Here is a 14351-nt window from a genome sequence, read left to right as displayed (position 1 = left end):
AATTCTTGAAGCCTAAATCTATGCCGCACCTTACCTTATCCTTTCCCCTAAGAATCTGCCGCAACTACCCTCTCCTTATTCTCCCTGGTTTCTGCGATAGAATTAGCCTTTTCCTTGTGGGATTGGAGTGTGTAATCCTTCTCCAACATAACTTTGTCGTGCCTTCCCTTCTCCCTATAAATACATTATGCCACAGCAATCATACATGATCCATCTCTCACCATAATTCGCACCACATATCCATCATACACAGAAATCCCTCTAGTGCCGCAGCCTTGCAAGGAGAAAGGAAAGGAGACCCTTGGAGCTGTGCCCTGCCATTCAAACTTGGATTGCTGGAACGTTTCTAGGTGTATTCTATCCTTTGTTTTCAATGTTTAATTTTAATTGTCTTTGTTTAATTGCAAGCATGTGGAACTAATTTCGATTTAGCTAGAGGCAGATTCAAAGCCATGAACATATATTGCATATGAATTGATTACGTTCAGTTATTATTTCATAAATCATGAATGCAATTTGCTTAACTGTTTGATTAAGAACTTATTCTTGTATGTTGATTAATAAGGCCTATTTAGTTTGCATGCATGAATTTGATGCTAAAATGTAAGGGAGTTTCACCTAATAGTTATGAACTTATATTTACAAGCAGTGGAGGTCACTGGTCATGAATGGCCTTCCAAGTGGAATCGGCAATGAGGAAGAATGGGCCGAGTCTTCCATCTCAAGCACATAGAAATTAGCAGGAAATATCGAGTGATTAACCTGCACTAAAACATCCTTCAAAACTCCTTTTGGATAGGCATTAGATATATCAGTTAATTGAATAATTACCCTATCATTTTTCAGCTCACCTAAGTTCATAAATACATAAATTGAATAGGGCATGACATTTATGGATGCACCTAAGTCTAACATGGCATGTTCAACGCGAGTATTACCAATAACACAAGGAATAGTAAAACTACCCAAATCTTTGCATTTGGGGGGCAGTTTACGTTGCAAAACGGCTGAAACATTCTCACCTACCCTTACCACCTCCTTGTTCGAAATCCTCTTTCTTGTGGTGCATAGCTCCTTCAAGAACTTGGCATACTTTGGGACTTGTTTGATTGCATCCAAGAATGGAATATTGACTTGTACTTTTCTGAATGTTTCAAGAATGTCTTTTTCACTTTCGTCCTTCTTTGTTTGCATGAATCTGTGAGGGAAGGGTACATTGGGTGGAATAGGGTTAGAATTAACCGAAATTGGACCTAACTTACCTGTGGTGGACGATTTATGGGTGCTAGGAGTGCATGGCAAGGTTGTTTCCTTCCTTGTCGTGGGTGTGTGTTGGACATCCTTCTCTTGTTGTAGCTTCTCGTCCTCCATTTGGGTAGATTTTGATGGTTGGGGGTCCGTTCCAACTTCTTTTCCACTTCGCAACGTAATGGCCTTGGCAGATTCAAATCCTCCCCTTGGATTCACAATGGTTGTGCTACGCAGTTTGCCTTACTCTTTGAATTGCCCCATGAACTCTGCCATTTGGCCCATTTGTTTCTTCAACTCATCCACCTCCTTAGCTTGATTGAGCATTGTTTTGTTTTGATTTTGCTGCCCCTGCACCAAAGAGGTTAGTAATTGAACAATTTGATCACTATCCATGGATGTACCTGAATTGGTTTGGGCAGGTTGTGGTTGAGGTTGCGTTGGTGCGTAGAGTCTTGGGTATATCCCAGGGGGTGGTGGCCGAATTCCTTAAAGTTGTTGAGATTCCTCACGTCATCTTGGATTGTAAGTGTTGGCATATGGATCATATCGGGGCTGATTCGGGCCTTGGTAGCCACTGGCGTTTGCACTTTCCCATCCACCATTCTCAATCAATTGAGGACACTTCTCAGATTAGTGGCCCTGAATGGAGCATACACCACACACACTTGGGGAAATTCCTTGCGTTTTGCATCCTTCCATAAACTGTAAAAACATAGAAGTAAGGTTAGTTATTTGAGATTGCAAATTAGAAATGGAACTTACCTCATTTACTTAGTGCCATGGGAGGTCTCTCTGCCCAACTCCTTCATATTGTTGAGCATTTAACGCTCGATTAGCGATCAAAGTCTTGGCTGCCACGGGTGTCTTATCAACCAATGCACCTCCCGCTGAGGCATCTAACATTTGGCATTCAATGGGAAGAAGTCCTTCGTAAAAGTATTGAATGAGCAATTCTTCCTTCATTTGGTGTTGAGGACATGAAGCAACAAGACCTTTAAAACGTTCATAGTACGCAGGGAAGGATTCTCCTTGATTTTGCTGAATACCACTAATCCTTTTGCGTAGAAAAATGACTCGAGAAGTTGGGAAAAACTTCTCCAAGAACGCCCGTTTCATGCTCTCCCAAGATGTGACAGTTCCGAGAGCTAATTCATATAACCAATCCTTGGCCTTATCCATGAGAGAAAAGGGAAATGCCTTCATTTTCAGAATGCTCCCATCAACATTCACAGGGGTCATGCTTGAACAAACAACCTCAAACTCCTTCAAATGTTTATTAGGATCTTCCATGGACAACCCATGGAACTTAGGAATATGGTGCAAAAGGCTAGACTTTAATTCAAACTCGTCGGTCTTGTCTTGGGCCGCCCTTGGATATTGAATGCATAAGGGCACAGCAGTATCCAATCTTAAGGCCGAGAGTTCCTTGATTGTTTGATTATCGGCCGCCATGACTGGTTGTTCCACAACAACCTTTTATGTTGTGGGTTCCTCTTGCTCTTCTACTTCTTCTTCTTCAAGCACGGGGTCAGGGCTAGGTGGATTGGATTCTTGCTAATTCTTCTTCATTCTCAAAGTCCGCTCGAAATCGTCGTCAAAGTCTAAGATATGCTCATGAACCGGTTGAGAACTCCGAGTCATAAACTAGTACCTAAAAACAAGAAAACAAAACAAGGTCAGAAACTAAAGCACAAACACATGAAAATAAACAAAAAGAAATAAAAAGGGATTAGCAAAGTTGCTAATCCCCGGCAACGGCGCCAAAATTTGATTCGAAAATTAACTTAACACACAAATTAAACCCTCTTGATGACAATTGTAGTAAAGATGTAAGTAGGGATCGTTCTGGAACAGGGATTAGAAGGGATTGCTAATCAGATGCGCTAAAAGTTAAGCACTCAAATTAAACCCTCTTGTTGTCAAATTGTAGTATAAATGCAAGTAGGGATCGTTCTAAACCGGGGATTATGAGGGCTTGCTAAAACCTCTAAACTGACTCAAAAACATAAAAACAAAGTTAAAAATGCTTGAATAGACTCAAGGGACTCAAAACAGGTTCACAAGACTCAAAACAACTTAAAAACACTCAAAACTGCCTAAAAACACCAACTAGGCAGTTTCTGACTCTAAACACAACTTTGGACGAATTTAGGGTTTTGGCTTAACTCAAAACACTTAAAAACACAAACTAAAATTGATTCTAACTAATTACACATACTAAAGTAAAGGGGGATTGGGTTTTGGACGAAAATAAAATAAAAACAAAACAGAAACTAGAACTAGACAGATTTGCATGAAATTGGGGATTTGAATGGATGATTGGTTAGCTAGAGTTCCTTCTCCACACATCACACACTTGCATACAAATTGATGTTCAGTTGTTCTTTCGATAAACCATAAATCTCAATGCCCCAGATTAACCGTGAATTGCACTAATTAACCCTCAGATTTTCCTAGTTTCATTGAATTGGATGATTACATGCGACAACCCAAATTATTCCTCACAAGTTCCCTACATGAATTGCATAATAGAGATACGAACAAGGATCATTAAGTTCTATGAAAATCATAAGCATTGACAAGGCCCTTGTAACTATGAATTGCATGATACTTATGCCAGGAATTTACTTAACACGATCGTGACTAGCAACCTCCATTACTTGTGAATATAAGTTCATAACGATTAGGTGAAACTCTGATAGGAGCATATTTATGCGACTAAGTTAGCTTGTTCTTGCGCATTTACGTTGTGTTTTCTTAGTTATTTTAGTGTTTAAAGTCATTTTTGTGTGTTTTCAGATTCTAAGGACAAAGTATGCAAGAAGATGCATTTTGGAGGCCTTTGGAGCAGTTTCGGGTTTGGAATGGATAGCAAATGCATGGAGCAAGGTGGATGGACAAAATTGAAGACTAAAGAGGCTAAGAATGTGAAGAATTATTGTACAAAGGATAAAGAACTCAGCCACAAAAGGGTGTCACTCCACAATACACCTTCCTTGCTGTGCAATCACCATTGTATTCCCTTTGGATTCCCATGCCATGCTTAATCACCCTTGTCCCCTACATTATTTCTGATTTCATGCCTCAATACATTTAATTATTACACTCAATTGCTGCATACCTCTTGTTCCCTTCACCCATTAGATTTCATACAACTTTCACAACCATTACATGCACCAATTGATGCTCCATCAGCCACCTTTGGAATCCCATGCCGTGTGCAACACATGTGGCTGCACCTTTGACTCATTTCTGAAACATTTCACCTCCCTTTTCATTTCTATTCAATGTGCACAATCATTCATGCTCCCTAGCTGCAACACCACTCCATTTTACCCTCCATACTTTGCATCATTACTTCATTTTCATCCTTGGACCATTGCACACCACAAATTCACCCTCCTTGCTGTGCACTTCCTCCATTGCCTAACCTGATTCTCTAGGGTTTTTGGGGCCTATATATACATGTTTACACCCCTTGGCCAAAGATTCCACCTCCCATATTCATCATTCATCACAGAAAATTCGTCCATACACACCCTAGGCAGCAAAACACCCCAAAAACACCATTCTAGTGCCCAGAAAACATAACAGCCACTCCACCTTCTTCCACCCTCTTTGTCGAGTTCTCCACCACCCTCCAACCATCAAACACTCCTCCACACTCACCCTAAACCTTTCCATACCATTTCCCATCCATTCTACACCATAAAACTACCCAAAACCTGTCCACAAACCAATCTGCCTCAAGCAACGGAAAGGAGAAATCTTGGATGCACTTGCTCCCAAGTTGGAGCATTCTAGGTGTTTCCTTTCTTTGGATTTTAATGTCGAATTCATGTAATCTTTGTTTTGCTTTAAGTATGATTGGCTAATTTTGTTTTGGCTAAGGGTGTATTCAAAACCATGATTATATATGTGAAATAAGTTGATTACTTCCAATTATCGTTGCATAAGTTGTGAATACAATTTGCTTAACCGTTGGATTGAGAACTTATTCTTGCATCTTGATTGAGAGTGCACGCTTAATTTGCATGCTTGAATTTGGTGCTAGGATATAAATTTGTTTCACCTAATCATTATGAATTTATATTCGCAAGTAGTGAAGGTCGCTAGTCACGATCGTGTTAAGTAGATTCCTGGCAAAAGTATCATGCTTTTCATAGTTACAAATGCCTTGTCGATGCTTATGATTTCCAAAGAACGTAATGATTCTAACTTGTGTCTTTATCATGCTATGCATATAGAGAACTTGTTAGGAATAATTTGTTTGCGATGCATATTCATCCAATTCAATGATTCTAGTTTCTTTTTGAGTCAATTTGATTGTTTTAGGCAGTTTTGAGTGCTTTAAATCTGTTTTGAGTCATAGTAGTCTTGTTAGAGTCTTTAAGTTTAGTTTTTGTGTTTTTGAATCAATTTATATTAGATTAGCACCCCTAGTTAATCCCCGGTTAGAACGATCCCTACTTACATCATTACTACAATTGTCACAAATAGGGTTTAATTTGTGTGTTTAGTTATTTTACGCATCAAATTTTGGCGCCGTTGCCGGGGATTGACAAAGTCGCTAATCCCTTGTCTTGAGTCTTGTTTAAATTGTTTAGTTTCTGTTTTGTTTTAATTTTGCACCGTGGGTGTGTTTTGTTTTTGTGCCGTGTATAGGCACCTTATTTCCTTACTTGTGCCGAGTCTATTAAGTTGGTTACTAACTTTGTTTGCTCTTGTGTGTAGGTACTATTTTATGACCCGCAGCTCATAACCTGTTCGTGAGCATATCTTCGACTTTGACAGTGATTTTGAGAGAACTTTGAGAAGGAAAAAGAGGTTGCAAAAGTCTAATCCTCCTAGTCCCGAACCTGAATTAGAAGAGCAAGAAGTTGAGGTTGAAGAGGAGGCCACGGCAAGGTGTGAAGAGGAAGTACCAACCATGGCAGTAGACAATCGAACCATCAAGGAGCTTTCTGCCTCGGGTTTGGCCATGCAGCCCCTCTTTGCATCCAATACCCTAGGGCAGACCTTGAGAAGACCGATGAATTTGAGTTGAAGTCAAGTTTGCTACATCATATACCCAAGTTCCATGGGTTATCAATGGAGGACCCCAATAAACACTTAAAGGAGTTCGAAGTAGTATGCTCAAGTATGACACCGATGAACGTGGATAGCAACATATTGAAGATGAAAGCTTTTCCTTTTTCTTTGTTGGAGAAGGCCAAGGATTGGTTGTATGAGTTGGCTCCCGGAACTGTCACATCATGGGAGAGTATGAAGCGAGCCTTCTTAAAGAAGTTCTTTCCGACATCACGAGTCATTCTTCTTCGCAAGAAGATTAGTGGAATTCAGCAAAGCCAAGGTGAATCTTTTCCAACTTATTATGAACGTTTTAAAGCTCTTGTTGCTTCTCGTCCACAACACCAAATGAAGGAAGAGCTACTTCTTCAATATTTTTACGAAGGCCTTTTACCACTTGAACGACAAATGTTGGATGCATCTGCTGGAGGAGCTCTAGTGGACAAGACACCTAGGGATGCCAAAACTCTCATTGCTAATCGAGCACTCAATGCACAACAATATGAAGGTGTTGGGCAAAGAGACACCCCACGGCCACATTGTAAGTTCTATTTCTGAGTTACAATCCCAAATGGCTAACCTTACGTCTATGTTATCGCAGTTTGTTGAAGGCCCCAAAGCGCAAGGAACTACAATCTGCAGTGTATGCTCCATTTAAGGACACCAATCTGATCAATGCCTTCAATTAATTGAGAATGGAATGTGGGAATCTGCAAATGCTGTGGGTTATGGGAATCAAAACCAACCAAGGGGTGATCCTTTCTCCAATACATACAATCCGGGATGGCGTGACCACCCCAATTTCAGATGGAGAGATGCACCACAATATGGCCAACAAAGTGGATTCCGACAACCCCCAGGTTTCTTTCCGAGGCCAATGGCACCACAACCACCTCCTCAAGCACAATCATCCCAACCCAACATAGGTACGTCTATGAATGACGATAAAACATATCAGTTACTAACCACACTGGCGCAGGGAATGCAGAACCAAGCAAAGGAGGTTAATGAGCTAAAGAAGAAAATGGGCCAAATGGCCGAGTTTTTGGGACAATTCCGTGAAAATGGTAAGTTACCAAGCACTACGGTGGTCAATCCCAATGGTGGTTTCAAATCTGCAAAAGCTATCACACTAAGAAGTGGAAAAGAAGTGAGAAACAAGGAAGATGAGAAGATACAAATTGAAGAAGATGAGCAAACTTACCCTACGGAAAAGGTAGCATAACCCATGCCGCAGCTATCTAAGACCTCCCATCCGTCCACCCCAGGTAAGATTGTCCCAAATGTTGTGATTTCGAACACTAATCTGCCAAATATTCCTTTCCCTCGCAGATTTGCACAATCGAAGAAGGAAGAAAGCGAAAAGGACATTTTGGATACCTTTCGAAAAGTCCAAGTAAACATTCCTTTACTTGATGCTATTAAGCAAGTGCACAAGTATGCAAAGTTTTTAAAAGAGTTATGCACAACTAGGAAAAGAATTTCAACTAAAGAAGTTATGAAAGTAAGTGAAAATGTATTCGCGGTTTTGCAACGAAAGTTACCTCCAAAGTGTAAGGATCCAGGGAGCTTTACTATCCCATGCATAATTGGAAACACTAGATTTGAACAATGCATGTTAGATCTAGGTGCTTCTATTAATGTTATGCCATATTCCATTTATGCATCAATGAACCTTGGTGAGTTAAAACAGGATGGTGTTATAATTCAATTGGCCGATCGTTCTAACGCATATCCCAAGGGAGTCCTTAAGGATGTTTTAGTGCAGGTCAATCATCTTATCTTTCCTGCAGATTTTTATGTCTTAGAAATGGAGGATTCGAGCCATGCTCCATCATTGCCAATCTTGCTAGGCCGACCATTCATGAAAACAGCGAGAACAAAGATAGACGTGTTCATGGGAACATTGACCATGGAGTTTGATGGGGACATTATTCGTTTTAATCTTTCTGAAACCATTAAATATCCAATTGAGGACCATTCTTGTTTTGCTATTGACATTGTTGATTCTTTGGCACAGGTACATTTGGATCGAATGAACGACGATGCACTTGAAATAGCCTTAGTACACGACATAGGAGCAAGAAATGAAGGTGGGGGAATCCTTGCAACCCACGGCATGGAATCTGATCATATTGCCGTGCCCCCTTATGGTGAAGTATTTGAAATGGTCGGTGCCCTCGCGTCGTTACCCTCACAATCTGGTAAGTCTCCACTCTCAATTTTAGATTCGGTTTTGGCTAACAAGTTACTTCCATCAATTGTGCAACCACCTACACTGGAGTTGAAGCCATTACCTTGTCACTTGAAGTATGTTTTCTTGGGAGAAGATCAGACATTACCCGTCATCATATCTAGCTCACTCACGGCCCAAGAAGAAGACAAGTTGATAAGGGTGTTAAAAGACCACAAATCTGCCATTAGATGGACCTTGGCGGATATCAAAGGCATTAGTCCCACCACGTGCATGCATCGCATCCTTTTGGAGGAGGGAGCTAAGCCATCTCGGGAGGCTCAACATCGCCTTAATCCACCCATGTTGGAAGTAGTAAAGAAAGAGGTTATAAAATTGCTTGATTGTGGTGTTATATACCCTATTTCTGATAGTCGTTGGGTGTCTCCCGTGCAGGTTGTCCCAAAGAAGTCCGGAGTTATGGTGGTGAAGAATGAAGAACAAGAGCTTGTACCCACTCGTGTGGTGACCGGTTGGCGTGTTTGTATTGATTACAGGATGTTAAATGCCATGACAAGGAAGGATCACTTTCCGTTGCCATTCCTGGACCAAATGTTAGAAAGGTTAGCCGGTTATCAATTTTATTGCTTTCTTGATGGATATTCCGGATATAACCAAATTGTGATAGCTCCGGAGGACCAAGAAAAGACAACGTTCTCGTGCCCCTTTGGCACCTTTGCATACAGACGCATGCCATTTGGTTTGTGCAATGCCCCTCCGACATTTCAACGATGCATGGTGAGTATCTTTTATGATTATGTGGAGAAAATTATTGAGATATTCATGGATGATTTTAGCGTGTTTGGTAATTCATTCGATCATTGCTTGAGTAATCTGACCTTAATTTTGAAACGTTGTGTTGAAACGAATCTTGTGCTTAATTGGGAAAAATGTCACTTCATGGTTAAGCAAGGTATTGTTCTAGGACATATTATTTCTGAAGAAGGCATTGAAGTGGATAAATCTAAGGTAGACCTTGTTTGTCACTTACCCTCTCCAACTTCGGTTAGAGAGGTTCGTTCGTTTCTTGGTCACGCAGGTTTTTATAGGCGTTTCATAAAGGATTTCTCCAAGATTGCACAACCACTATGCCGATTGTTTCAAAAAGAGGTGGCTTTCGAGTTTGATGATGCATGCTCCACGACATTCAAGCAATTAAAAGAAGCTCTTACTTCGGCTCCCATTAGCACACCTCCAGATTGGAGCCTTCCATTCGAGTTGATGTGCGATGCTTCGGACTATGCGATTAGTGCTGTTTTGGGGCAGCGAAAGAACAAACAACCTCATGTTATTTATTATGCCTCTAGGACACTAAATGATGCTCAATTAAATTACTCCACCACTGAAAAAGAATTACTTGCTGTGGTATTTGCATTAGATAAGTTCCGATCATACTTACTTGGTACTAAAGTTATTATTTTTACTGATCATGCAGCTCTCAAGTATTTGCTCACGAAAAAGAAGGCCAAGCCTAGACTAATTCGATGGATGTTGCTTCTACAAGAGTTTGACATTGGGATTCTGGATAAGAAGGGCATGGAGAATGTGATGGCTGACCACCTAAGTCGAATGGTGCATGAGGAAGCATCGCCAATTTCTGAAACCTTCCCCGATGAACAATTAATGTCTATTCAGGTAAGTGAGCCTTGGTATGCAGATTTGGTGAACTTCCTGGTGTCTAAACATATCCCTAGCACACTTAATAGGAATCAACGTGATAAGCTTAAAAAGGATGCTAGGTTTTATGTTTGGGATGATCCATACCTTTGGAAATTTTGTCCCGATCAGATTGTATGCCGTTGTGTGAATGAATCTGAGTTTCAATCTATTTTAACATTCTGTCATTCATATGCATGTGGGGGACATTTTGGCACCCAACGCACTGCCCTTAAAGTCTTAGAATGTGGGTTTTATTGGCCAACCATTTTTAGGGATGCTAGGACATTTTGCCTTACATGTGATCGTTGTAAACGAATGGGTAATATAAGTGCTAAGGATCAAATGCCACAAAACCCTATACTTTCTGTTGAAATATTTGATGTGTGGGGAATTGATTTTATGGGCCCTTTTCCGTCATCACATGGTTTTCTCTATATCTTGTTGGCGGTGGATTATGTTTCCAAATGGGTGGAAGCAAAAGCCACCCAGACTAACGATTCCAAAGTGGTTGCAGAATTTGTGAAGTCTAACATTTTTGCTAGGTTTGGAATGCCTCGAGTTCTTATAAGTGATGGAGGTTCACATTTTTGTAATCGCACAATCGAGGCACTGCTTAAGAAGTACAACGTTACACATAGGGTTTCGACACCCTATCATCCTCAAACAAGCGGGCAAGCCGAGGTGTCGAATCGGGAGATAAAACAGATTCTGGAGAAGACAGTTAGGCCAACAAGAAAAGATTGGAGCTTGAGGTTAGAAGATGCATTGTGGGCTTATAGGACCGCCTATAAAACACCCATAGGAATGTCCCCCTTTCGGCTTGTGTATGGAAAACCATGTCACTTACCTGTGGAGTTGGAGCACAAGGCCCATTGGGCCGTGAGGAAGTTCAACATGGATGTAGATGAGGCGGGAATTCATTGTAAGCTTCAATTGAATGAACTTGAGGAAATACGGAATGAAGCTTACGAGAATGCTCGACTTTACAAGGAAAAGACGAAGGCCTTTCATGACAAGATGATTTGCACCAAGTCCTTCTCTGTTGGACAAAAAGTGTTGTTGTTTAATTCTCATCTTTGTCTATTTCCGGGTAAGCTACGTTCACGTTGGATTGGACCCTTTGTTATTACTAATATTTTTCCTCATGGTGCAGTCCAAGTTCGTAGTTTCAAAACAGGTCAAGAGTTCAAGGTGAATGGGCATCGCGTGAAGCCTTACTACGAGAGCTTTGTAGAACATGATGTGGAGGAGACAACCCACTATGCCGTGGGTTCCCATGAAGGTTGATCAATGTGGCATCGTCCGGCTGGAAGACGTTAAAGCAAGCGCTTCTTGGGAGGCAACCCATTTATTCTGCCATGATTGTCAATATTATTGCTTGTTTAATTATTTTTGGGTATGGTTTTCTATTTTGAAACATTAACAAATATGCAAAGGATTTTAACATTAAACTTCATGGAAATGAACAGGAAACTGGGAAATAAAGAAACACAGCATAATACAAGAGGGAGCCTTCACAAAGGCTGCTTAGGAGAAGTCTCAGTAGTCGGCGGAGTCTCAGCAGTCGGTGGGGCCACAGAAGGAGGAGGTATCGAAGGTTGATCATTTGGAGCTTCACTACGCGGTACAGCCCCAGAAGACGAAGGCAAATGCTGTTGGAACAAACCCACAAACCTCCGATGATCAATTAAAATTTGACCATCAGATTCCTGCATCTGGTCAATTTTCCTCTTCATGTTTGTGGCATAGTTGTTTGTGAGCTTGTACAATTGTTTATTTTCATGCTTAAGCCCTCTAATCTCCGGCTTGAGATTCATTACTTCAGCCACCAACGATTCAACTTGACGAGTTCGAGCAAATAGGCGTTGGGCCATGTTGGACACAGAACCCGCACACTGCACACTAAGAGCCAGAGACTCCTTAACAGCCAACTCATCAGACCGTCTGGAAAGCAGTCTGTTATCTTTAGGAGTGACAAGGTTCCGGGCCACCACCGTAGCGGTTATGTCATTCTTCATCACCGAATCCTCAACGGTAAGAGGACCAGTAGGGGATATGAAGAATAGGCGCCATATGTTGTCTGGAGAAGGCGGGGCTACCTCTTCACCAAGGTTCAAGTCAAAACGACGGTCGGAAGGGCCAGACATTTTTCAGAGGTGTTAAAGAAAGATGAGATCGGACAAGTCAAGATCGTAGAAGTGCAAAACGGGAGTTCTTACAGGCAGAAATTCAAGTGTGCTTTGAACGTCCTGCATACCTCTATAAAAATCAGCACGCGATGGGATTTCAGAGATCGAAGAAGTGAGCTCAGAAATCGAAGAAGCCAATTCAAAGATCGAAGAGGCGCCAACTTTCTCAAAAGTTGGGCTTGCTTACAAACCACCGATTCCAGTTATCAAGGAGGCACTCGCTTTCTCAAAAGTTGGGCTTGAAACTCCGGGCCAATCTTCGTTTTCTAGATTTGTCCACACTTGTCACATGCAATCTTTGCCCTCAACGAAGCTCAGAACTCAAAGCGCAAATTTCGGATATTAAAGAGGCATCTGCTTTATCAAGACGTGTCAGCATCTGTCAATTGCACATCTGTGTTGCGTAAATCACGCGCAATCTGTCGAAGATTTCTGGAGAAGCAGAATGCACGTGAAGTGTACTGTTAAATTATCCCAGGCTTGCCGACACGAGTAATGGAACAATGCCTTCCCAGCCATTAAGAAAATTCTATAAATGTTGAACTTCATAGTGAGGCAGCCTCACCCAACTTTCAGCCTCACTTAACCTTTCATCCTCTCTGAAATAGCTTTCCAACAAACCCTCACGAGTCACTCTGTATTCCTCATTCCTTGGGATACTCATGCGAACAACCCATCCAGAGCAAAAGTATTTCATATCATGAAGGTAGAAAGCAAGAGTATCTCATATCAGGCATTCTCCGTGTCCTTTTCCTTGTCTTTGTTCTAACTTGTAGGACTAGGAGAAGGAAAGCAACCAGCCAGCACTTGGCATCAATCTTCTGATCTGGAACCGACTGCTTAGAACCCCTTCCTGATTGCTTACCTAGCCTTGCTCTCGAATACTCATCTTCATCATCTTGTGCTTCCTCTTCGTCTACCACATCTGCCTGGGGAACAGATAAGGGAAGTGAAAATGATACCTCTAAGCATGTGGAGACAATTTACCAATCAGCTAGGGACAAGGAGAAAGAAAGCAAGAGGTGGGCACTTGGAAAGATTGAAGAAAGAAACAGACCAACACCTTTACCTCGTGCCTGCCCGCCGTGCAGAAGAAACAAGCAGAGAAGAATGCAGACTGCACAATCAAATCATCCCAGCAGAAGGAGTCTGATTTGAAACCAAGGAACTCTCATATTTCTTGCTCAGAAATACAAACCAGTTCGAGATCAAAGCTGTGGAAAGATAACAAGATCATCTATCTCCAAAACCAGATTTGCGTTCTTAAACTCTACTCTGTCTATTTTTTTTTTTTTACTTTGCTATACTTGTCATGTTTATTCGTTGTTTGTTTATTTGCTTGTTTTTGTGCGAGTTTATGCTTGAAACATTGAGGACAATGTTTGATTTAAGTGTGGGGGGGTAACCATTGTTTTGCATGAAATTCGTAGGAGTTTATCACCCATTACTTCTAATGTTGTTCCTTGCTCTTTTAAGTGTTTTTTAAGGTATTTTGGAGTATTTTAGTGTGTTTTGACATAAAAATCCGAAAATCTCATAAAAATTTGAAAAATTGTTTTGAAAAAAAAAACCAAAAAGAGTTGTTTTTGTTTGTGTCTTAGGGTACCTTCCAACACAAGGATGAGGATTTGGTTTTTAATTACATGACTGTTAAAGAGAGTTATAAACATGGATGAACATTTGATTTACTCTTTGGTGTATGCTTGGTTGTGGTTATAATTTATGAATTCACATGCAATCATAAAGGAAAAATTAGTTTTTGTAACATGCTTGAAGGAAGGAACTCAAACAAACGCTACAACCTTGTGGGACTTGAGCCTAAACGTTATTTGGAGAGTTGATAATCTGTGCATTATTGTTTTCTAAAGTCGTTGCATGATCTCATTTTTCTTTGCTTGGTTACTACTTAGAAGGCATTTCATCATTTAGTTCCAAATGCTAGAACTCAT

Source organism: Malus domestica, chromosome 05, assembly GCF_042453785.1.
Source record: "Malus domestica chromosome 05, GDT2T_hap1".
Lineage (NCBI taxonomy): Eukaryota > Viridiplantae > Streptophyta > Magnoliopsida > Rosales > Rosaceae > Malus > Malus domestica.
This window is presented reverse-complemented; position numbering follows the sequence as displayed.